Consider the following 26,587-nt stretch of genomic DNA (forward strand, 5'->3'; position numbering starts at 1 on the left):
AAGCACCAAGTATATATCTATTACTGGTCAGGACTATATTCTGTTTGCTTTTAACAAAAGAAATCATGTCTTGATGACTTGCACCATGGTCAGCAACCATTGATTTTTAGTTCAGAGATCAAGTCATCTTAATCTATCAGAACGAAGCCTAATATAGACTAACCCTGACTTGGCGACAACATATTTTGAGTTAGAAAGGTATCTTCTATAATTTTTAGAAACTACAAGAATGTTTTACTAGTGGCAGCATGTGACCTCCAGCACATCTACCCCACTTTGAAATCCCCCATGATGATGCAGTTTTTCTTTCTACACATAATAAATAGCTGCTGGAGGAGTGGCTCATCCTGTCCCCTCCTCTGATTTGGTGGGCTTTAACAGAGCCCCACCAGTACCCTGTCTTGGGGTTTATCAATGAGACACGGATCCACAAGTATTCTAGTGTGACGTTGCACTCCATATTTTTTATGGAAATATGTTTATGAGTGTGAATATGATGTAACTGGAATATGCTTTATGCAAAAGGTCTCTTATAAGGTATCATAATAAAGGTTATAACCTACTGAATATATTCCTCCTATTTGTATGCATGTATCATTCTCGCATCTGAAGCTAGACATATGAAGTATAATTCTGAGGTCCAATTGTAATTATGCAAAGTGTGGGCCATTAATGGTGGTTTAGAGTCTTGATGGCTCCCATTGACTCGGACAATTGGTTGTAAATGGTTTATTTACCTGTAAGTCTTCCTGTGTATGTGTGGGCCAACCCAGGAAGAATGGAGACTAGGGGTCTTACAGTGACATGTGACCATGTCACATGATACCGAAATCCATCTTAATCCTTGTACTTTTCCATTGATGAGGCAGGGGTGGGGACAAGCACCGACAAAAGATTCTTGCCATGTGCCAAAGCTATAAAAGGGGGTGGAGCAGAACAAAAGGGGCAGCCAGTCATGAGAAACCCCCTGCTTACCACCTGAGATGTCTGCTGGAACTAACAAGGACTCTACCAGGGGAAAGGATTGGACCCAGACTAGGAAGGAGTCTCATCTGTGAATGAAGCTTTTTGGAACATCTCTGAGGGTGAGATATTACTTGTAATCAGTTTCTTAATGTATTAGGCTTAGCCTTGCATGTTTTTGCTTTATTTTTCTTGGTGACTTACTTTGTTCTGTCTGTTATTACTTGAAACCACTTAAATCCTACTTTTTATACTTAATAAAATCACTTTTGTTAATTAATAAACCCAGAGTAAGTGGTAATACCGGGGGGGTGCAAACAGCTGTGCATATCTCTCTATCAGTGTTATCGAGGGCAGACAATTTATGAACTTACTCTGTATAAAGCTTATACAGGGTAAAACAGATTTATTTGGGGTTCAGGCTCCCAGAAAGGCTGAACACTGGCCTCTGGGAAAGTCCCTGTTAACTGAGAAGCCTCTGGGCTGAGTGAATCTCAGTTTCAGTGAACTGCAGATAGGCATGGCCCAACCTCTGAGTCTGTGCTGGAGTGTCTAACTCAGCAAGACAGGAGTGGAGGGGCGCCTGTTCTGGCAGGAGGGTTGTTCTCAGTGGTATCCCAGCTCATCGAGTGACAGTCTCGAGGGGAGTCTCTGTGACCGAATCTATCACATCTAGGTCTTATCCTTATGACTTGTCAATAGCTCAAAAGCAATTGATTTTGTCTTTAATATAAAGTGCCAACCACTCTCCTCCTCTGCCAACTCTGTCATTCTTATATGCGTGTATCCAGTGATTTTTAACATTCCAAGCATGTTAATTGTCTCACCGGGTTTCAGTAATACCTCATTTCACAAATGAATATTTCAGTTTCTCTTTTTTATTACTTCCTTGGACTTTCATTGTTTGAATCCTTATTATATGTTATAAATATCCATTCCTAGGTCCTTGTATAAGTTGATAGTTAATTAGTGGAATAATAGTTTACAGTGTTTGTCAAGGCTGATTCCCCACTCTGGCACTTCAAGTGCAGAAGGTGGGGGCCCACAAGGATTCTAAAAATTAATACTGACCACTCCAGGCTTGTATTAAACTCACAAGATTACAGCTTTTCTCTGACCTTGGATGGGTAGATGCTGCCACCACCCAAGTGCAAAACTCCCTTTTGAAGCCCAGAAAGGCGCACTTGGGAATTCCTTCCTGAGTGTTACCCTCAAGCCCTTTCAGTCACACACACACACACACACACACACACTTACACACTCTGGGGAAGAGCTGAGAAAGAAAACAAAGGAAATCATCTGTTGCCGCCAACTAATTAAACAACATATGCACAAACCTCTTAGGACACAAAAATCCAATCCTGTTCTTAAAAAAAGGTAAATTTTATTAAAAACAAAAAAGAAAGAAAATACATTTGGAACTTAGGCTTTTTGCTAGATTTAAAAAAAAACAATTAAGCATCAAGATAGCTCTCTTGAGGTCCATCTTAAAGGTTACAAGCAAAACAAAAGCACCTGGGGTAGCAAAGAGGAGTCCACAAGCCATAAAGAAATAGAAGAGATAAACCTAATCGCATCTTCCTAGACATTTCCTGATCTACTTACATATCTGGGGTTTCAAATGAGTAGTTTCTAGGTATGGTCTGGTGATTTTCATACCTGGCCCACAGCTTTTTACAGCATAGCTCCAGCCCTGTCTCTGCTCTATCTCCTCTCTCCAGAGAACAACAACAGATAGACAAAGGGGAAGTTTTTTCCCAATTTTAAAAAGTTCTAGCATTCCCATTGGCTCTTTTGGTCAGGAGCCCACTCCCTTCCTTTTACCTATGGACTTTTTTAACCCTTTACAGGTAAAGCAAGTAGAAAACAGCTACTAACAGGGATTTTATAGCTAACTGGCTGGCTGGGTGTCCATAAAAGGGAGCTACTGCCACTCCCTTCATTTATCACAGTGTTAGGAATGAGAAATGCATGTAATCAGTGTAACGTGGAGCCAGATGCCAGCCCCCATCACTTTTAAAGATGTAAATGTGTTCTACAGAGTGTAGAGGCCCAGTGTACAATGCTCCATTTTAATTTGAATTACATGCTGCAATCTGAAGTCCCCATGGGCTGCACTTCTGTACTGAAGGTGCAGGTGGATATGGGCTGAACCATTGAACTCGGGATCACATTTAGGCATTGCTTTGCCCCTGAGTTAGAACCTTAGACAGCAGGACCCTTCTCTGCCTTACTGTCTAATTTATACCCTTGTTTATATAGCCATGTTCTCCATGTGTTTTTCTTGCCATGGATTCAGTTGTTTTGAATATGGGAGGTGCAGTGGTTGGCATGTATATTGTACACTCTGTTCTTTCAGCAGATTTAGTTTAGTCTATCCGGTGTGTGGATTATTTTTTACAAAAGGGGCATTTTTTATTGAATGCCATCATTGGTCTAAATATTTGGTTCAGCTTCCAGTCTGGCAAATCCGGTGAGATAAGAGTGGAAATCTTCTATTCCTAGTCTGGCTAAGAGGAAGCCTCAGTGTTTTCTAAGAAAGCTTTATTTCAGGGCTTGAGAACATCTGAACAAAATAAATACTTACTCTGCCTTTCTCTATCTGAATGTCAGAGTTTTCTCAGGCTGCTCTTGTCTGTGGTTTTTGTCTGTATTCCATTTCCAGGATGACAGCAGGGGAATGGGTTGACAGCCAGACACATCCCAGGTGGGAACTAGCTCTGGGGATAGAAGTGCCTTCTGTACAGAAGGGGTCTATTACTATGGTTTTGGCAAGGCTGAATCAGTGACTTCATTTGATCTGAAGTGCCAGGAACAGCCGTCAACTTCTGTCCCAGGGCATTCTCCTTACTGAAACAATGGACTGAATGCTGCCCATCAAGGTGAGAATCCTGCTCTAGTGTCTGATGTCCAGGACTGTGTTCTATGCTGTTGAGGAAGAGAGCCCATGTCCCTTGGATAAAAAAGGTACTATGTTCATGATGACCCATCAGCATGAAATATTACATATAGACTGAGACCTTATTACTTGTTAATAACAACTGGTGTGCTGCCAGCTTTACAGACCTATAAGAAAAGCAGTGCTCTTATTCTGCTCTCAATTACACTGGTATTTTAGTGGTGTAACTCCATTGGCTTCAATGGAGTTACTGTTAATTTACATCAGTCTAAGAACAGGATCAGGTCCCTGCCCTGAGGAGCTTATAAACAAAGGCCTGATTTTCAGAGTGGTTGAGTATCTGTAGCCCCTGCTGAATCCAACTGGAATTGTAGGTGCTCAACAATTCTGAAACTCTGGCTGGTAGAGGCTCTTGGAGTGCAGAGTGCCTTCAACTCCCACTGACTGGCAGGGTCAGGCCTTAAACAACAAATAATGATGGCTGAGCATTGGGGACAGGGAGCGATGAGGAAAGAGGACAGACTGGCAAACAAAGGAAGAGGAGGCTCTGCCCTGAGGAGCAGGAATATGGATCATATAGTTTGCTCTGTTACATTTTCTTTTTTTCAACTTTGCGTGAGCAGGCATCATGGTGTGAGTCACTGAAGTTGGAATGAGGATTAAGGATGTGCATCAAAAGGGGAAGGGAGCACAAGATGCACAGGTGGGCACACAGGAAGAGTGAGCAGTTGCAGGTGTAGAGACAGCATGTCAATAGGTCCAAAGCTGCTAGTAGGGGCCTTCCAGGTTCACCTTGTGTCACTGCTTACACCTGTGTGAAGTGAGTGTCAGAAACTCCCATCTGTGTGAGTGAGTGGAGGATACTGATCTGGTAGCATTTTACACCTACCTTGTAGAGGGGTAAGTGATGCTCCAGGTGGCAGGCCATGAAGAATCAGGACCCATGGTGTGTTATAGAGAGAGGAACAGGCAGAGCGCATTGGGTATGAAAGGGAAGACAAGACACAAGAGCAAAAATATAGCCACAGATAGAGCCTCAAAGGTCAGGAAGAGGAGTTCGAGAGGATAAGGATGGGAGAAGAGAGAGAGTCCCAAGAAAGGATGCATGTGGGGAGGGTATGGTTGAAGAAAAAGATAGTTTTCTCTGCAGAGATCCAGGAGAGAAGTACCACAGTCATTGTGATGGGTTCAGTCACAGAAACCCCCTTGGGACTGTCATCTGACATGCTGGAATTACCTCTGAGCCCATTTTCCCTGCCAGCTTGGGACTCCAGAACCCTGCCTTGTTGAGCCAGACATGCTAGCCTGCTGCAACACAGACCCAGGTCTGGTCCATGCCCCCAAAGCTGCAGACTTAACTGAAAACAGCTTAGCAGGTTATCTGCCTCCAGCACCCAGACACCCAGTTCCCAATGAGATCCAAACCCAAAATAAATCTGTTTTACTCTGTATAAAGCTTATACAGGGTAAACTCATAAATTGTCTGCCCTCTATAACACTAATAGAGAGATATGCACAGCTGTTTGTGCCCCCAGGTATTAATCACTTACTGTGGGTTAATTAATAAACAAAAGTGATTTTATTAAGTGTCAAAAGTAGGATTTAAGTGGTTTCAAGTAATAACAGACAGAACAAAGTAAGTCACTAAGCAAAATAAAGAAAAAACACGCAAGTCTAAGCTTAATACATTAAGAAACTGTTTACAGGTAAAATCTCACCCTCAGAGATCTTCCAATAAACTTCTTTCACAGACTAGACTCCTTCCTAGTCTGGGCCCAATCCTTTCCCCGGTACAGTCCTTGTTAGTTCCAGCACAGGTGGTAACTAGGGGTTTTCTCATGACTGGCAGTCACTTTGTTATGTTCCACCCGCTTTTATAGCATTGGCACAAGGTGGGAATCTTTTGTCTCTCTGGGTTCCCACCCCTCCTTCTAAATGGAAAAGTACCAGATTTAAGATAGATTCCAGTACCAGGTGACATGGTCACATGTTCTGTGAGACCCCAGCCTCCATTCTTCCAGGGCTGGCCTGTATGCACCCAGGAAGGTTTGCAAGTAAACAGAGCCATTTACAGGCAATTGTCATAGAATCATAGAAGGTCAGGGTTGGAAGGGACCTCAGGAGGTCATCTAGTCCAACCCCCTGCTTGAAGAAGGACCAATCCCCAATTTTTGCCCCAGATCCCTAAATGGCCCCCTCAAGTATTGAATTCACAACCCTGGGTTTAATAGGCCAATGCTCAAACCACTGAGCTATCCCTCCCCCCCAATTCTGGGAGCCATCCAGAATCCAAACCACCATTAATGGCCCACACTTTGCATAATTTCAATAGGACCCCAGAGTTATACTTCATATTCCTAGTTTCAGATACAAGAATGATACATTCATACAAATTGGATGACCACACTCAGCAGGAGTAATGATACCTTACAAGAGACTTTTTGCATAAAGCATACTCCAGTTACATTATATTCACACTCATTAGCATATTTCCATCAAACATATGGAGTGCAATGTCACAGTCATGTGCTGGAACCTTTGAACAACAACATCCAAACTCTTTCTAACTTCATCTCTGCAGAAAGCCAAAAGAGGAAGATGCAGAGAAGCTCATGTTTGATGGTTCCCTCCTTCCCCCACGTTTCTTGGTGCCTCCTTTGTTTATTTTGCTTGTATTTTTATTTATGCAGTTTCCATTATCTTTCTCTTGGTTCATCAACCTCATTTAAGGGCCAAACTTCATTCAACTACCCATAATCCCCACTGCAGAATCAGTGGGGTTGGTATTTTTCACTTCCTGTCCTAAACTATGGGGTAACATGCCTATAATTCTGATCCCAGCATCCCCTGTGGTGCCTGTTGGAGGGGAGTCATGTGTCCAAGAGGCCTTGCAGGAGCTGTTGCCATCACAGAGAGTAGTTTGGGAGCCAGATTAGCGATCAGCATTACCCAAAAGAGCCACAGTAGTGTGAATTCATTGTTTCATTGACTATACTACTGAATATTCATATTAGTCTCACAGCAAAATGTCTGACCAAGTATTATTATTTTATCAACTACAACTGGTTAATAACATAGTAAAAGCATCCTGATTGGTTAATAATTAAATCACACAGTGTTTTAATACCACGTGCTGCAAAGAGCTGCAAGAGACCCGTTAAATAACCACTTGTAGCTCCCAAGCCTCAGTCTGAGTATCATGGGATAGAGGTACCTTCACGAAGCACCAGACAGCAGGGGACCTGTAGGGAGTAGGGACAGCAGCCAGATTTCCATCCTCACTGCAGGTAACTCTTGCTACTGTCAGGAAGTGGAGAAAAGTGACTTGGCTCCTTTGTCTGCTGCCCCCCATTCCAGTTCTCACGGTGATTTGTGAAGCTAACCAGCATGAGAGCAGCCCCTGCAGAGAGACAGGGAGTAGCAGCCTTCTGTGCCAGCCACCAGCAGACATGTAGGGTGACCAGATGTCCCGATTTTACAGGGACAGTCCAGACATTTGGGGCTTTTTCTTATATAGGCTCTGATTACCCTCCAACCCCTGTCCCGATTTTTCACAGTTGCTGTCTGGTTGCCCTACAGACATGGTAAGTGCACAGAGAAACTGAGAGGGTAAGTGAGGCAAGACACTGGATGGTGAGGGGATTGGCAGCGCCATCAGAGATGGAGGGAATGGTGGCAGGGTTTGGTTGATTCTAGGAAGCTGTAAGTGCAGAGCTAGGGAAGAGGGACACTTTGAAATTGTGTAGTAGGGCCTACTTAGGCTGTGCAAGTTTCCTTTACACTGCACTGCCAACATTCCTCAGCCCTGCCCTGGAAGGACCATCTCTAGTGTAGGACCTTGGCCTCTTTGCTGAGACAGTTTATAAGGGCAATGGTGCCAATGGGGGGGGGGGGGGAGGGCAGGGGAGGGCAGAAGCCCTTCCCCCTGAGTTTCATACAGGAGGTGTGCAAGCTCCCAGGTGGAACTCTTACATTTCACACTAATGCTGTGCTATGGTTAAGTTCTGCAGAGGAGAGGTGCCCCTGTGGTAGGGAGTCAGTATTTTGTTTACAAACAGAGGCAGGGGGATTAAGATAAGAAAGGGCTGGTGATTAAATTAAGGATATGGAAGTTTGTAGTGAGGTAACACCTCTAGAGCCCCAGGCAGGTGCAGTATAAACTCATGGGGCCTTGCCCTAGTCGGATGTTTCCAAAGTTAAATGATCTATTCCAGGCTTGGTGAACTGCAAAAAATTGATAGAAAGTAATCTAGATTTTTCTACAATGGTTTCAATTGTTGTAGTCAAGAGTTAGTAACAAAGAATATACATTAAAATTTTAAACCCAACCAGTGTTACTTAAGTGCCTTGACACAAGGTGTGAGAACATGTTAGTATTAGAGCTGAGTGGGTCTAATATTTATCTGCAAAAAAAAAAAAAAAAAACTCCAGAGTTTTCAGGTGCCTAAGTAGCCCTTGGAATCAGAGTTAAAGTCCCCACCCCCAATCTGAAATGGCACCCCTGTATAAGGGAGCAACGAGTGTTAGTTGCTTAGGTGTATTTGTTGGATTGACACGTGTCCACTGATGTATGCAGCACAGTTGTAGCCTTGTTGGTCCCAGGGTATTACAGAGACAAGGTGGGTGAGGTAATGTCTTTTATTGGACCAACTTCTGTTGATGAGAGAGAAAAGCTTTCGATCTTACACAGAGCTCAGACATGAAGGAGACACAGATACCTCACCCATCTTGTCTTACTTGTCCACTGAGAAATATACGGTGACCGACCAAACCCATTTCACCTAAGAGCCACCCAACAGCTGTCTGATGGGAACAACTTCTAATCCCTACTCAAATGGCTTGGATTTACACTCCAGGGCTAGAGGTAAGTCTCTGCCAATTACCTACCATAATTCCAAATCAAGGGTCCCACACTAGCCATAGTTCTTCCCCTGCCTGCATGTATACCTTACAATTCGAGATGCACAATCCATTTCACTTACCTGCTTATATAAGGCTGTTATTGTAACAATGCTGCTTTAGACATTGTTTAATACTGCGTCGAGTCTGTTCATTTATTTCCTCCTCACACCCACACCCTGTTTGGAGGAGGAAGCTGTGATACCTATGGGACTACTCTTTCTCTGAAACAAAAGTTGGGTATAATTGCTTCATTTCAGCTCCTATAGGAAACACAGCAAGGGAACAAGCTGGATTCTTTCCTAAGACCTCATTTATTGGCAGCATTGGGTAGAAGGCGCATCAAGTGAACAAAGTCGTGGGTGGGAAATGATGACGGCAATCTTTGGGATAAGAGAAAAAATTGAAGGTGGGGGAGAGGAGGGTTTGGGGGAAAACAACAACAAACAGATACACTCTGTTCTGTGCTGCTTTCATAACATGAGAGCTTCTATTCATCAGGGCTGCATCTGAGTCATCCCTTCAGTGGAGGAGCTATTAATCAGGCTTGCCTCGTTGTAATATAAAAGTCCAAGGTGTCTGTGTGGGGAAAGGCAGCCTTCTGGTACAGCACAGCTGTGCTTAGCTCATCCAGGCTCCCACTATTAGCAGTGCAAGGCCACGGGGCTGTAACTCTTTTGGATGTGACTGAGAATTGTCTCTGGCATTTCTGTTAGGAAGCCTCCTGGGGGAGAGAGGGCTATGCAGCTCCATCCAGAATCCTCCAGCTAACTTTGATAATGTCTGTGCTAAGTACACCAAGCCTGCCATCAAATCCCTGTCAATCTCAAATGCGCCTACCTTTCAAATCCAGTACTCAGATCTCAGTGGAAGTCCCAAGCCATAGCTGAATCCAAGCTGGGACCTTACAATGGAAGAGTGTGTATTAAAAGTCTTCTTGTGGGGGAGGGAATTGTATCACCAGTAAGATACCAAAGGGCCTAACGAAATCTGATTCCTATGTCTGGCTTCATTGTTGAGTCTGACACTCAAACAGGACGTATGTGGTCTGCCACTTGAGCCTTTCCCATGGTTGGAGTTGCCTCTTCTGTAACCAAGCTGCAAAGAGCTGCTAAAAAGTCTAAGATGGGAGTCTGCTCTCCCTGGCTGTGCTGATAGGAACTAGGCTGAGCTGCTCTCTGTTCATAGAATCACAGAATCATAGAATATTAGGGTTGGAAGAGACCTCAGGAGGTCATCTACTCCAACCCCCTGCTCAGAGCAGGACCAACTAAATCATTCCAGCCAGGGCTTTGTCAAGCTGGGCCTTAAAAACCTCTAAAGATAGAGATTCCACCACCTTCCTAGGTAATCCATTCCAGTGCTTCACCACCCTCCTAGTGAAATAGTGTTTCCTGATATCCAATCTAGACCCTCCCCCATTGCAACTTGAGACCATTGCTCCTTGTTCGGTCATCTGCCATCACTGAGAACAGCTGAACTCCATCCTCTTTGGAACCCGCCTTCAGGTAGTTGAAGGCAGCTATCAAATCCCTCCTCATTCTTCTCTTATGCAGACTAAACAAGCCCAGTTCCCTCAGCCTGTCCTTATAAGTCATGTACCCCAGCCCTCTGACAATTTTCGTTGCCCTCCACTGGACTCTTTCCAATTTGTCCACATCCTTTTTGTAGTGGGGGCCCCAAAACTGGACGCAATACTCCAGATGTGGCCTCACCAGTGCTGAATAGAGGGGAATAATCACTTCCCTCGATCTGCTGGCAATGCTCCTACTAAAGCAGCCCAATATGCAGTTAGCCTTCTTGGCAACAAGGGCCCACTGCTGACTCATATCCAGCTTCTCATCCACTGTAATCCCCAAGTCCTTTTCTGCAGAACTGCTGCTTAGCCAGTCGGTCCCCAGCCTGTAGTGGTGCATGGGATTCTTCCGTCCTTAAGTGCAGGACTCTGCACTTGTCCTTGTTGAACCTCATCAGATTTCTTTTAGCCCAATCCTCTAATTTGTCTAGGTCACTCTGGACCCTATCCCTACCCTCCCGCATATCTATCTCTCCCCCCAGCTTAGTGTCACCTGCGACCTTGCTGAGGGTGCAATCTATCCCATCGTTCAGATCATTAATAAAGATATTGAACAAAACTGGCCCCAAGACCGACCCCGGGACACTCTGCTTGATACTGGCTGCCAACTAGACATGGAGCCATTGATCACAACCCATTGAGCCCAACAATCTAGCCAGCTTTCTATCCACCTTATAGTCCATTCATCCAGTCCATATTTTTTTAACTTGCGGGCAAGAATACTGTGGGAGACCGTATTAAAAGCTTTGCTAAAGTCAAGATATATCATGTCCACCCCTTTTCCCATATTCAAAGAGCCAGTTGTCTCATTATAGAAGGCAATCAGGTTGGTCAGGCATGACTTGCCCTTGGTGAATCCATGTTGACTGTTCCTGATCACCTTCCTCTCCTCCAAGTGCTTCAGAATGGTTTCTTTGAGGACCTGCTCCATGATTTTTCCAGGGGTGCTGCCTTCCTGTGGTCTTGCTAGTAAAAGCCATGTTGATGTAATCCTGGCCTGAAATCCCTTCCCGTCCTGGATGAATCAGGTGAAGCCACACTGAGTTGGTCTTGGCTCGCAGTGGCTCTTTGAAGGTCTCACAGTGGATGTGATAAACTGCTGTGGGTAAAACCAGAGATTTGTCCATGGGGATAATTGAGGTTGGCTCTGTTTGCTTATTCAGGTTGCCAAGGCCTTGGTTATCTAACCTCCACTCCCTGTTCTGCTCTGCATGGAAACATCTGTATTTATGCAGCTGAGACAGGAGTTCTTTTTGTTTTAACTCTTAAAAGTTTGCAAAAAGAAAAGGAGTACTTGTGGCACCTTAGAGACTAACCAATTTATTTGAGCATAAGCTTTCATGAGCTACAGCTCACTTCATCGGATGCATACTGTGGAAAATACAGAAGACGTTTTTATACACACAAACCATGAAAAAATGGGTGATTATCACTACAAAAGGTTTTCTGTCCCCCCACCCCACTCTCCTGCTGGTAATAGCTTATGTAAAGTGATCACTCTCCTTACAATGTGTATGATAATCAAGGTGGGCCATTTCCAGCACAAATCCAGGGTTTAACAAGAACGTCTGAGGAAGGGGGGTGGGGGGGGTTAGGAAAAAACAAGGGGAAATAGGTTACCTTGCTTAAAAGTTTGAAATCTTGGAAGACTGTCCTGACTCTCTCTATCTCATTGGCTAAAAGACACGTATAAAAGAGTGCGTATATGGAGAGCCCATGTTCCCCTTTTTGGAAACGTACATATTACTCTGACTTGCCTGCATTCGCCAGTCCGTTCAAATGCATGCTGTTCCCTCAGCAGTTTTATGTCATTGATCACTATAATTATCAGAGTAGCACTGAGAAGCCCCAAACAAGATGAGGGCCCTATTCTGCTAAAAACCAGTCAGATGAATAGCAAATGACGGTCTCTTCCCCAAAGAGGACATATCATGGCAATGAGGCCTGTACTACTTTGTCCTCCTCTTCCACTCACCTTCTGTTTCCTTAAGCTACTTGTCATCTTGTTCCCTTTGCTAAATAGACTTGCACGCCTGATGGCCACCTGCCATCTTTAACTATTAGAGTGGCGACCCCGTGGGCCTGATTCTTATTACTCTAGTGTTACACTGATGTAGTTCAGGGATATGATACACTGGCATAAATCAGGAAAGTGAAAGGAGAGTTGATATTCTGCAGAACATTGTATGCTTTTCAAGTCTGCAGCTGCCAGAAGGGAGCTAAATGGCCCTGACATGGCAGCTCTACCGTGTGCTGTGTGCTACCAGATGGGCTATTGTGAAAGGATGCAGCCATGAGCTTTCCCACGTGTGTGAATTTCTGTCAGGGACTCCTGTTATGGAACTTTCTGTCTTTGTTTAAGTACTGCAGGCTCGGGGTGCTCTGTGTTCAGCACAGTGTGTACAGCAACAAATAGGAGTAAGTTGTGAGTGATTAATTAGAATGTGATTTGCTTTTTATCAGTTCTGTGCTGTTACAGAATGTACAGGTGCTGTTTCCATAGCAAAGCCAATTTCTATGGCTCACAACTACTCCCAAGTTGAGGGAGGCCCCTACCAAGTCGTGGCCTGGCCCTACCATGCTTTATGAAGAGGTCTTATTGAGTTACAGAGTTATACAGTTTTGTATGCAACTTAAAATATTTAGTGTTCCACAGCCTATTTTTAAATACATGAACAACAATATACTGTAATGAACTAGCTGGAGTATGCATATGTATGCCCCGTTCCCTCTTCAGGAGGGACTCAAGATTGTTCATCAGTGTGCCCTAGGCCCAACACTGCTAACTGCTAAAGAAGATTCTTCTTCAGCCTAACCGGAGGGAGTCTGTAATTTTTGTAGCAGGCGTCTCCAAGTTCCATCCTTGTCGTCACTGTGAGGTTCTGTGTGGCATAGTGATAACCATGCTATTCCTAGATAGCAGTGAGTTTGTTGCAGTACAAATAACTGCACATTCTGATGCCTCTATGTAGCCCTCAGTGTCTGGCATCCATTAGGTAAGTGGAGACCACACACATACACTTTCAGGGCAGAGCAAACCTGGTAAAGTCCAGGAGATATTATAAATTCAAAGTGTTTGGCTTTGAAGGAGAAAAAAATGTGTCTTATTGGTTCTAATACAATTTTACTGTGTTCCATCCCCTCAGAACATATTTGAAATTGAGTGGCAAATAAGTGTGCTGGGATTTCCCACATTTCTCCAGGAGATGTGACACATTTCCTGTCCTATTTCAAATTCCCAAGAAAAGAATATGTTATGTCAAAAGTTTTAAAATTTAGAGTTAACAATTTCTACTAACAGAGCTTATCTACCTAAATTAAGAACTCTATAAAACCTACAGAAATAATACATGTGTTTGACTATTACCTGCATTGGCCCTATGAGTCAATGCCATGCAGATAGTTATATGATGGACTGAGGCAAATCTAGGGCAATAACATGCCCACAACCTTCAATTATTAAAGATCTCACAAGGTGCTCAAATTATACTCACTGTGTGACACTGAATCTTCCTATGCCTGAGTCTTGCCATCTGTAAATTGCGTATAATAAGAAGATATTGACATCATGATGAGATGAACGTCTAGATTTGTTGTCCCTCAAGGTATATGCTGATCTCAGGTCCAGCTCAGTGAGTATTTACCTCTTAGGTCAATAAATCATGAGCTTACCTCAGTTAAAGTTAAGATCTGCTTGTTGTCCCCCTTTTAAAGATGGGGAAGCCAAGACATTGAGTTTGAGTGACTTGTCCCAGGTTACATAGTGAATGCTGGACTGATTTGGGAATAGCGGGGCCTGATATGCAGATTTCTGCTTTAACCACTATATCATACTCCGTCTCTGCCATTGTTTGTTTTAGTGTCTGGGCTGCTGAAGTGGTTAATGTAAGGATGTAGGTGTGTGTGTTTTGGGGGGAGAGGTGGTTTCTCTTCTTGATCAGCTGCAGCACTTCCCAAAGGTGAATAAGATAAGCTTGGTTATTCGAGTCTTTAATGTCCTTCAGAGAGGTTTGTTGTTTGCCTGTTGCTGAGAACGTGCTGATGCATATCATTGGACTTGGCCGAGCAGCACTTCACATGACCTCGGTAGAGTATTTTGGAAAGAAAATTAAAACAAAACCAAACTGGCCTTAACGAGGAGACCTTTTCAGTAAGTGTGTTGCAAGCATTTACGTCAAGGAACTCGTAAACCATGCAGAAGCTTTCCCCCTGGATCTTGCTTTCAGAGCAGAGTGAAAATGTTGGTGTGAGGTGATTTGTGGAGGTGCTGGCTGCTGACACAAGGACCCTTGTGCTATTTATCTGAGTTCTCACTTTGCCTTTTGTGATATTTACGACATGCTTGTTGCTACCAATATATCACTGGAGCCGAAGGGGCTGTGCCTCTGTCTCTCACCCTCTTCTCTTGCCCTGCACCCCGAGAGACTGGAGATTGCTCATCTGCCCAGTCACCAGGGAATTTTTATTTCTGCTGTAGGTTTGATTGGTTTGTCATGTTCCAGGAACCCTGGGGTGGGTTTTAGGCAAATGTTTCTGCTTCTGATCAACAAACTGCATGTGGGGAGCAGGAGGAGAATAATAATAATAGTAATAAAAAATCCACAGAGGAAAATAAAAATGAAAATTTGGTACTTCTTTTCAGCTCCTGCCACACTAGAAAGGGGGCTAATGAAGGACTGTTGTGTGGCATCACAGGTCTGTCTTTCTCTTTCAAATGTCTGCAGGAAATCCACAGGTACTAAAGGTATTGGCGAGCTGCTGCACTTTCAGAAGGAAAATATGAGGGGATTGTAATGGGGTGCAGAGGTCACTTGGTTCAAATCTGGTCCCCATTTGGTAAGGACCCAAACTCATGATAGCTGTTGAATGGCTCTCTGTGAAATGAATGACTGTCTCTGCTTATTTCTTACGAGAGTTGGTGTCCCCCTCAAAATATACTCCCTTCAAAATATGACTTTAATGGGACTTAAGTGGTACAGACTTCATGCTAACCTTCTGCACAGGGGAGAATTTCATTTGGAAGTGTGTCCTTAGAACATCCTCCCCTCCACTTTCGAACGTCCCACAACTTAGCCACGTAGCTCCTGTTCACTTCACTGAGATTTGCAGCTAGTTCCTGGGCTTGGCTGGGTCAGTATATTTTGGGGGAGAGGTCAGCTACAGCCATCATGATATTGACCTTTCATGTGAGGTCACAGGTAAATCACAGGTGTCCAGGGAAGGACTCGGTAAAATCAAGGCTTTGAAGTTATTTTTATCCGTCTGTGGCCTCAGTCTCTAGGTCTCATTCCCCAGCAAGCCTTTTGTCAAGGCAATGTGTGATATTGGGATATTTTCACCTCACTTTTAAATGTTAAGTCTATGCTTTTACCCACCGGCCTTTCCCTCTCCTCAGATGTTGTTTGGCCCCACAATGTCTCTGCTATCCTGACCCAGCCAAGGCCCCGCACTTTGCTGGAGAGAAGAGAGGCAAGGCATGGAAGAACAAGCTGTTCTCTCATTTCAAGGAAGGAACATAACCCCACAGCCGTGATTGCAGTTACCAAGCACATCAAAGATTGCCTTTATAGTGCATAGTCCCCATCCAGTGACAATACCTCTGCAAAACTGGCAAGAGCCCCAGCTGGAGACATCTGTTCTGCACATACTAACAAGGGGTGCCGCGTGGAGAGAATTATAGGTCTCTTCCCTGCAATTACAGCCCTTATTTTGTCATTTTGCTTCTCTTCTTGTGGAATCAGCCAGCGATCTGTACTTGCTTTGTATTATTCCTTCCCCCCTCCCCCGGCTGCTGAGAGCTCGCGGCAGCTTGCCCCTGGCTGCTTTAGCAGGGCTGGCAGACCTGCTGCCTCCCTCTATATGACGTGGATCCAGCTGCTGCTAAAGTTTTCCTAGCCAAAAGCATCAGGCACCAGGGTTCACGGCTGAGAAATGCCGGCATGTGTTCAGCAGTGCTGGGAGATAGACCTTGAAGGTTCAATAACTTCTATTTGCTGCCTGGGCCAGATATGAAGACAAGTGGAGCTTGTCCGGGATGGCAGACATGTATATGTATGCATGGGGGCGTCATTTATATAGAGGGGGAAGGACACACTATAGAAGTCAGGTTCAAAGTGGTCAGGCAAGACATTTTTCTTTAATTTTGAAAAATCCTTTCTTTTCCTCACTGGTGTTTAAAATATCCCATTGGAAAACTCCACGCTGAAATTGCTTTCCTCATCATTTTTTCCCCTTCCGTCTAGTGGTTTGCAATTGTAGAGTCACTCTTTATTACATAGTTATGTGTGAGTACTGTGTTGCACGCACACTGGTTTGTGGGGCCTGTATGGTTCAAAGTACAATGGATCATGCAGGTTAAAGTCTAAAACACTGGAAGAAGTTGTATCTGACACACTTAACTATCCACATTATGCTTTTTCTTGTGCTAATTCTGAATATTATTGCCAAAGCTTCCCCCAGAGATGGTACTTGCAGACCCTCCGTTACACTAGGTAAAAGGTATTTGAAAGATCATTTTCAAAGCAGAGCTGTTTTTCTTAGAATATCTTAGGTAAGGAGTGACCCAGCCAGGAGGAGTGACCAGTATCATTTTACTGGGTTTAATCTAATATCTGAGAGACTAATTTTGCCATCCTTTCTTACATTGCATAGCACCTTACTGCATACGTGGCCCTCTGAAATCAGTGGGCCTGTCTGTACAGTAGGTTACCAGTCCACTTGAATGAGGGTGGTAAAATTAGAGTTTTTGGGGTATGTCTACACAGCAACTGGGAGGTGCAGTTCCCAGTATAGGTAGGCAGACTCCTGCCAGCTTCACTCAAGCAAGTGCACTAAAAATAGCAGTGTGGACGTTGTGGCACTGGCAGGGGCTCAGGCTAGCCGCTGAAGTCCAAACCTGCCTGACCCCATGGGCATGAACCTATGCCACAGCGTTCACACTTTTATTTTTTAGTGCGCTAGCTTAAGCAAAGTTAGTGTGAGTCTGTCTAGCTGGGCTGGGAATCACACCTCTCAGCTGCAGTGTAGACCTATCTGTAACTGAGTGTGTTCACATATCACATCCGCTATCCAGTTCATGAGTGTATGGATGGAAGAGGCCAAGGCCTAGAATGGGGTATCACAGGTCAGGACTGAATTGTGGGGGACTGGAATGGTGGGACAGAAGCACAGGTCAGGATTGAGCTGTGTCACAGAATTGATGAGGAGGAAGGCTGCACCCTACCTTGCCTGCATACTGCCTCTCTCCAGTCAGTGTTACTTTTATGAACACAAAATTTGCCCCAAATGGAAAATCTCCTTTAAGCTATAAACTGGAGTGAACAGATTGGCTGTGTGGAGCTTGATGTAGTAATGGGAAGACTCAGAGGAAGTTGGGATTCACTGAATAAGAACTTCCAAATATCTGGTGAGAACTCACAGGTTCGGCAGTTTTGGGGGCCAGGGATGAGGGGGATGCTGTGCAGTTCTGCAGATCTTTCTTCCTGATAGAACCAAGCCCAGGGGCATGGAATTACTGCCCAGCATGGCAGCTTTCTCTGCAGAGATGTTTCGGATCTTTAAAGCAACCTCAGTACTTTGCTGTCCTAACAAACAGGGGCCTGATGTTTCATAGAATCACAAAAGTTAGAAACAATATACAATATGCCTTTTCCCTCCAGCCCATCTCCCTGCAAATGCAAGCTCCTTCCCTTCATAACATTTTTTAGTGTCTTGTCCAGTCTATCTTAAAAATTCTCAAGCGATGGTGCTTCCACCATTCCCACAACTTAATACATATCACTGTAAGGCTAGCTTCCCTGATCTTTAATGTCCCCTGTCTTTATATCATCCCATTTGATCCTACTCTTACCCTGCCCATAATAGCACAAAATAATTCCTCTTCTATTTTTATTATTTGCACTCTTCCTACACTTTAGACTGTTATAAAGTCCTCCCTTAGTTGTCATTAAGCCAAGCTACAAAGATTTTTAGCTCTTTTAATCCTTCCTCATAACATAGCCCCTCTAGCTCCCTGATCATTTTTGTTTTTTTTCCCTGAACACCCTCCTATTTTTTTCAATATCTCCCTGATAATATGATGCCCAGGACTGAGTGCAGTAAGCCAGATGATGTCCCCCAGAGCCCTACCCAGAACTCTCTCTTCTCAGCTGCATGACATGATTTCTTTTGTAGCCGTATCTTATTGCAAATTCATTTTCAAAGGAACACAACCTCCTCCTGCAACAGAATGTAGATTTAAGCCTTCCAGGAGAGGTGGAGGAGGACTTCTAGCAAATATAATCCCACAGTCTCTGTGGAAACCTTCCTCTCCCTATCACCACTGAAAGGGTAGATGTAAACACACCACTTATATATAAACAAGAAAATCTCTAGTACCATCAATGGCTCTACTGTTCCAGTTTTCAAGGAGATCGGATCTGTGATAATCAGCATCCAGACAGCCCAAGGTGAGAACCGAAGGTTTAAACCAATGGTGTGCAAAACTGTGGCGCACACCCCCACCCCCACCCCCAGTGTGGGCACAAGAGGTTCTCGCGGGGGCTGGGGGACAAAGAAACTGGGATCCTATTCCTGTGACACTGCATGGAATCTGGGAGACACTTTATGATATTGTTGTTACCAATATTATAAAATTGCAAGGAATCTGACCATGTAAGGTACCTGTGAAAATGCTATGATTTGCCAAGTATGACGATCTTGTTTATATGTTTGTATCACCTTTGTATTGTGAGTTATAGATAAGTAGGGTATATCTGCAGGGTATATTTCCAAACTTGTGCTGTGTTTCTGGGTGATACCCCCAGACAGATTGGCAGCAGCACTGCCTAGCCCGTTTGATGGCCAATCAAGAGTAATCAGCTGTACAATTAATCCATTGAAAGGAGCCGGGGGATACACCTTATGAGTCAGCAAGGCATGTAGGGGCAAGTTGGTGGACAGAACTCTAAGGCTTTTCCATGCCATGTGCTGCGAAACTTGTGTTTGGCATACAGGAAGTACAAGCCACATGGAAAGAGAAATATAAAGGGCAGCTGCATTATTTCCATTTTGTCTTCAATCCTTCCTGCTTCTTACCCCCAGAAGCAACTTTTCTACAAATGAAGCTCTGAACAAAGGACTGAATGGCCCATCCAAACTTTGGATGTGTTCCAGGGGGACTTGCAAGCCAGCCAACTGACTAATACTGCTAAGAACCTGACATATGGACTTCGAAGCATCTGTATGTATCTGATTGCTTTACCATTTAACAACTTTCTTTTCTTTTCTTTTCTTTTCTTTTCTTTTCTTTTCTTTTCTAATAAACCTTTCATTTTAGACATCACAGGATTGGCTGGCAGCATAGTATTTTGAGTAAGATCCAAAACTGTACTGACCTGGTAATGTGGCTGGCCCTTTGGGGTCAGAAGAACATTTTGTATAGTGAGCAGCATTTTTAGGTAACTTCTCACTGTACTGGATCTATGTCTGATTGGGAGCCAGAGAACTGGGAATGCAGTAAAGGGGGCAGTTTGATTTCTTTATTGGCTTCTTGAAAACCAGTGTCGGGGATCAGGAGCACAGTTTGTGACTGGTTGGTAAATCTAACTTCAGTGTTAACCACCAGTTTTGGGAGAATCTGCTATCCTTTTTGCAGCCTGGCATTTTCAGTGAGGGCTGTCCCAGGCACCCTGAGTCACACTACCACAACAGCAGGAGCAGGATAAAAATAGAGTGGGTATTGTGGGGTGGGACGGGAGCTGTATTAAAAAAATAGTCCTTCCACTTGGCAAACAACATGAATGCCCCGGCCAGCAGCCGCTGCTCTCTGGCCACCCAGCTCTGAAGGCAGTACTGCCACCAGCAGTAGTGCAGAAGTAATGGATTACTTCAAATTACAAGTGATGGGGGGGGGTGACAAATTCTATAAATGGTAAAGGGGGTGCGACAAAAAAAAGTTAGTATGTCACTGGGTTAAACCCCCAAAATGAGCAGTTGAATCAACTGATTGCATACTGTATTATTGTACTATCACAGTGTATCAAGTAAGGTCTTTCATGAAAGCTTGTAGTGTTCTGAACTTGACGGTCATGAGATAGATTCATAACCACAGTCTGTATGTATATGCATTTATGTATATAGAAAACTCAGCTCATAACCTATACTACAATTTCAACCACACCTTATAGCAAGGACAGGTTTCAGAGTAACAGCCGTGTTAGTCTGTATTCGCAAAAAGAAAAGGAGTACTTGTGGCACCTTAGAGACTAACCAATTTATTTGAGCATGAGCTACGAAAGCTCATGCTCAAATAAATTGGTTAGTCTCTAAGGTGCCACAAGTACTCCTTTTCTTATAGCAAGGACAGGCACCTCTCAAGACAGGTGTTTACACAAAACCAGCTCCAAGTAACAACCCTTTGTCCAATGAAGAAGAGACAATGGGGGACCATTAATGTTAATGGGAAGACATTGAAGAGACAAACGCTCTTCAATCAAGAAGGATTTCCACACTAAATAAACATGAGTCACCATGGCCTAAGAGAAGAAAAATAAAAAAGAGAAAAAAAGCCTTTTAAAAGCAGGCTTGTGTCTGAATTTTGGGATCCAGAAACTGAGGGACAGTCACTTGGCAGGTGCTGTCTGTGAAATGCTGGATCCCCTCTATGGCATGGGATATGCTGGGAAACTGTTCAGAGGCAAGAGATAACTTTTTTTTTAGATAAAATCCCTTTTCTAATACTAGAAGTGTAAAGCCTGAGGTTGTGCCTTTATTTTCTGTGTAACTTTTATGTGTTTGTTTTCCCCTTACTGTTTCATCTTTGAATCTGTGGTTTTTCTATGAAACAAACCTTCTGTTCATTTTTACCCCTCTGTTCTGCTAACTGTGTGTCAAAGTAGGCTGGTGGTTGGGGGGACTGGTTTCATGCCTTTAGAGGGTGACGAATTGGCAGGAAAAGTCCGAGTGTCTGGTAGTTAAGAACTTGGGGAATATGGATTTAGGAAGACTCAGGACTGGAAGGGCTGTTGGTGTTGGTGTTACCCTGCAAGGAGTACTTGTGGCACCTTAGAGACTAACAAATTTATTTGAGCATCCGATGAAGTGAGCTGTAGCTCACGAAAGCTTATGCTCAAATAAATTTGTTAGTCTCTAAGGTGCCACAATTACTCCTTTTCTTTTTGCGAATACAGACTAACATGGCTGCTACTCTGAAACCTGCAAGGAGTGACTAGGCTGGTGGAAGCCAGGGTGAGATCTTGTGCGTGTGTACAAGCTACTAGTGTCAGGGGTCTGAACAAAAGCTGCACAACAAAAGGCACCCAAGGTTACAGAGCTGGCAGTAACAGAACCCCTTACTGGATGATCCCCAAAATATCACAGTTTTCCCTTCCCTTGGGTCCTGTTTCTCTTCTGATCCTCCTAGTGCTCTGGGGAAGAGCAACTAATGGACCAATACAACCATTTGGAAGGGAGCATGACTCCCTTCAAAGAGTCTCAGTGCTGACATTTTTGGTAACGCTGTGGTAGCTGTTTTCATTTCTGGGCAATTTTGACAGCGGATACCAGGCCTTTGTGGCCCCATACTGGAGGCTCTGTTACACCCTGCCCTAGAAAACAATTATCAGTGAGGAAAACAGCAGCCATTTTGGGAACCAGTGAGATCTGGTCATCCAGAAGACAGAAGGGCTAGGAACTAGCAAAAGCCAATTAAGACCCACCAGGCTGAAATAAAAGGAGCTGCCTGCTGCCAGAGAAACCAGGCAGGGCCAGGGTCTCTTGCTGGCTACAGTCAGTGGCAGGGGCTAAGAAGGAACTTTGCTGATTCCGTCCCAGAGAGAGAGTTTAACCTAGAAAGGGTAAGAATCGATTTTGTTTATAATTGGCTCAGAAGACAAGGAACAGTTTCAATTTTTGAGTTTGTTATAAGGGGTTTTGGAGTATGTGACCTGGATGGAGGGCCAAGACACAGAAGACTCACCGAGACAGGCTGATAGCTTTCGGGGGTGCTGGTAGCCAAAGAGAAAGGCACTGCTCAATAGGTGAGTGCAACCCACCACAGCAATGCTTTGTAAGTTGCATGGTCTGTATTAATGTTCTCTCATTGCAGAGGCTGTGCCATGTATGAACTGTCAGACTGCATTTTCTGGAGAAAATAATCCAGATCAAAGCTTGATGCATCCAAACTGAAGGTGTTTTGGGTCTCTCAGTGGGAGAGAGGGGGATATAACATAAGTTATCCTTCTGTAAAGATCTCAGTTATTTACAAACAACAATTGACTTAGCTTCACAATTCCCTGTGAAGTAGGTAAGTGTAGTTATTCCTATTTTACAGATGGTGAAACTGAGACATGTTAAGGGACTTGCCCATGGTTAAACAGCCAGTGAATGGCAGAGATGAGATTAGAATGCAGACTCCCTGTCCCTTGCTCCAACCACTCGATTACCCTCCGCCTTAGTACAAATGGTAGAAACGATTGCCTTTGCTGGGTGAAGGTTTCAGAGTCTGCACCAGCAAACTATAGCCTCCAAACTTTCAGACAAAACGTTTTCTGCATGGCAACAGTAAACTCAAACTAAAAGCCCTAAGAATGAGCAGGGAAGGGGAGGGAAGGAACGGCTGGAACAGGGAAGAGGCCATTCCAAGTCTTACAGAAGGTTGAGAAAAGGAAACACTTTTCCCGTGCTGTTTGGCCAAAGAGAAAGAGGGGTGACAAAAGGGTCAAATTCAGCTTACACAGCTCGCTCTTGCAGGCATCTGGCCCAATGGCAGGAGAGCTGGGGTGATTAGGCTGAGTTTTTGGCACGTACTCTGGGGACCAACAACTGTCACTGACTTCCTGGCTCTCTTTAAACATGCAGCTGGACAATTCTCGTGTCCTGTTGGTCTGGCCCCATCTGCTCTTTGTTTATGCTGTGATACACTCCACCTGACCCAGGATGACAACACTTCAAACTCACCCTCCTGTTACAAATCTTCTCCATTGAATATATTATCCTTTGTCTTAGTGCCCAGTTTGGTGTGAGTCTGTAATAAACCCGCTAAAGAGTTCCCACACTCTCTAAAATGGGATTGTGCGATGTATGAGAATAAACAGGCATAAGCCAGTGGTTTTGATCACTGGGATCTTGGCCCAAAGCTTGAACTGAACAAAATTTTCTCTGAGGTTTGAAAAAGTTCAGTTCACTTTTTTTCCCCTTGATTTTTTTAAATGTTTATTCTTAATGTCCCCATATCTTCAGAGATCTAAACTGCCGCCCCGAAATCCCACACAATAGGCCCTTTCTACAATATTCCCAGGCAGAAGCAGGAAATATGGAGTAATCTCAGGTTTTCCAACCTGAGTACTCTAGGATCTTATAGGTTTTCCAGCCTGAGTACTCTAGGCCACACAGGTTCAGAACAGACCGAGATGGGCCTGAGTGGCAAAGTTCAACTCCTCCTCCAGGGTTTTGATTTGGCTTCATTACAGAAGTCTTGATATTATGATGTTTGGTTTGGGCCCCATCTCTGCTTGTGGTCAGGATCCAGACTTTCAGGTAGCTGTCTGAAAGAAAGTTCCAGATCTACTCCTGACTAGTCCTTACACAGAAATGGGAGCAGAGATCAAAACACCTCTGGATGTTCTGATCACGTGGATGTTCACTATCCCTGCAGGGTGTGCCATCCACGTTCCACTTTTGCTTCTGTTGAGGTTTGCATTGAGTGTCAAGTTTGAACACCCATCCTATCCCCCAAAGTTAAGTACCCAAAGCAAAATTCAGGCCAAACCTCTTGGCTCTGCACATTGTCTACCCGGAACAGTGAGGCTTGATCAAAACTTGATCCAACCCTGGCAAAAAGTTTGTGAACTTAATGTAAGGGGACTGTTGCCCCGTTACTAACATTCAGTGGGGGTGTTTTAGTTGCTAGCTCCCAGTACTAAAAAGGGGGAAGGGTCGATGGGGAATCAGGACCCTGAGACTGACAGCCCCCAGGAACAATGGGGAGAGGCCAATGTTCCAGGTGAGCCTGAATGACAGGGCGGGCAGGCTAATCAGAGAGTCAGGAGGCCAGGGAGGTCCCATTCTCCATGTGAGCTGGATTTGCCTGGGTCAGACAGAGTGGGGCTGAGCTAAGGGGAAAGCAGGGGCCCAAGCTAAGCTGGGGAGCAGAGCTGTGCCAGATCCAGAGGGACCAGAAAAGCAGCCCAGAGAGAGCAGACCCTGTCCTGGGAGCAGAGCTGCAGCCCCAAAGCCAGAGGCACAGCCCAGAGAGAGCAGACTTGCCCTGGGAGGACAGCTGCAGCAACCAGAGCCAGAGAGGCCAGAAAAGCAGCCCAGGAAGCCGGTCAGTGCTGGGAGCACAGTCACAGAAGCAGCCTGCAGAGCAGACCTGTTCTGGGAGCAGAGCTGCAGCAACCAGAGCCAGAGGGGCCAAAGAAGCAGCCCACGGAGCTGGAGGCAGAGCAGCGGCAGTGCAGAGACAGAGTGGTGCAGCTGGGGCTGGAGCAGTCTGGAGCTGGGTGCGGTGAGCAGCTGGGGAGACCTAGGGGGACCCTGGGCAGCGGGGCCAGTTCAGGGAGATGCCTCAGCCAAGAGTCTCTGCAGGCCAGGCTTGGATCGTCACCCCGACAGGGCGGGGGCGTTACTGGGAAGAGGGGTCCTACCACTTAGAGCCTGAGAACGTGTGGCCACCACCAAAGCGAGCGTCCAACCCACAGCATCACTGCAGCACAGCCAGGGCCTGAGAAGAAGGCCTGGGACTTACAAGGAACAGACTGTGGACTGCCCTGACGTTCCAGAGACACTGTTTGTGATGTTCACCCTGCTCTGTGGCAGGGATGTGTTTCCTTTAACCTTTCCCATTTTTGCTTATTCTTTTTAAAATTAATTGTTGATTAAATAACTTGCATTTGCTTTAACTTGTATGTAATGGTCAGTGGGTCAGAGAAGTGCCCAGTGCAGAGAGAGTACCCTGGAGTGGGGACACCCTAGCACCCTTGTCCGAGGTGACCACAGCAGGGTTGGGGGTCGAGCCCCCCAGGAATCCTGGGCCCAGCCTTGTTGGGGTTACGAGGACTCTGCCAGACAGGAGAGTGGAAGAGGAGTCCTCAAGGGCAGGGAGGCCACTGGGTAAAGGAAGTGGGAACAAGGACTCAGATCCTTTCGCTAGCCCACTTCACCGGGGTAGTGCAGAAGCCAGGAAAGTTCCCCACAAGAGCAGGACTATTTCCCCGCTTACATTAAGCACACCTGGCTTGAGCTTCAGGTTTGTAACAAAATCGCAAACCTGCTGAGCTTCAAATGGTTCCAAGTTCTGTTAGGAAGGTTTCACCCAGCTGCTGGGCTAAATTACAACATAGTGTTAGTTTTTTATTGATTAGTCAGTGTACTCTGTGCTATACAATAAAAAGGAAAAGACAAGTTCCCTACTCTCAAATGGCCTGTAATCTAAATGAATGGGTAAGAGACCAGGCATAATCTTTTCTCCCAAGTGCACTGGGAATTTTTGTTCATAAATGTAATTTGTTTGGAAAAAGGTCGCTGAAGAAATGAATTTTGAAGAGGTGCATCCTTGGTGTAACTCTGTTGATGTCAGCTCCCAGTGCCTTATGCAATCCCAGGATCATTGCTTCTAGTTCATATTCTCTGCCTGTATTTGTATGGTCTTGTATCTGGTTCATGCTTTTGTTACTGCAGCTGTGTGCTGGGCTGACTGTTTCAGTGATTTCCCCCACAATCATCACTCCCCTGCACGCATCCTCAATTCCTTCTCTGAAGCTCTGTGATTGTTCTAATAAGTGCATATTCCCCAGCTTGGCTCCCTGTTCCTAGACTAATTTATATGACTATTATCCTCTTTGTTGGTGCCAGTTTACTGTGAATGCAGAAATTTCATCATTATGATCTGAGCTATTCTTTAAAATGCCAAAGTAGCTAAATAGTGAATAGAAAATGCCATTTGTTTATTAAAACTCAGCAATCAAAAATGCTGCCCTTTGATGGATCTGACTTGTGGGGCTGAGTCTCCTCATAATGTGTGGAGTAGATAATGGGATCCTGCAAACCGTTGTGCTTCTGGGGAGACAGGTAGGGGACAGCATTACCAGGCTACAGCAGGTACAGCTGTGCAAATGCTGTCATGGACAAAGCTCTGCTCAGATATTAGCAGATTTTGCAGCTCATATTGATCAGTGGGAGGAAGATAAGTGAAAATCAAAGGCATAGGAATTGAGGAAGGAAACATGGATTTCATTCAGTAAAGCTGTGCTAGAAATCCAAATGCCCATCAT

The 26,587-nt window shown here is 44.7% G+C and overlaps 1 protein-coding gene across 5 annotated transcripts in view; it reads left to right on the forward strand.

Annotated features, from left to right (window-relative positions):
* ACCS (1-aminocyclopropane-1-carboxylate synthase homolog (inactive)) overlaps positions 1–26,587 on the forward strand; it is an 82,642-nt gene that overhangs the window by 12,522 nt on the left and 43,533 nt on the right. For 2 of the 5 annotated variants that reach the window (XM_048854248.2, XM_048854247.2), the window contains exon 2: positions 19,419–19,557. The exons of 2 other annotated variants lie outside the window; for them this stretch is intronic. The gene's annotated coding sequence lies outside the window, so the exon portion shown is untranslated. Of the gene's footprint in view, positions 1–18,538; positions 18,785–19,418; positions 19,558–26,587 lie in introns of those variants that run through there. One more of the 5 variants, XM_075129537.1, reaches the window with a different exon arrangement.

Source organism: Caretta caretta, chromosome 6 (genome assembly GCF_965140235.1).
Source record: "Caretta caretta isolate rCarCar2 chromosome 6, rCarCar1.hap1, whole genome shotgun sequence".
Lineage (NCBI taxonomy): Eukaryota > Metazoa > Chordata > Testudines > Cheloniidae > Caretta > Caretta caretta.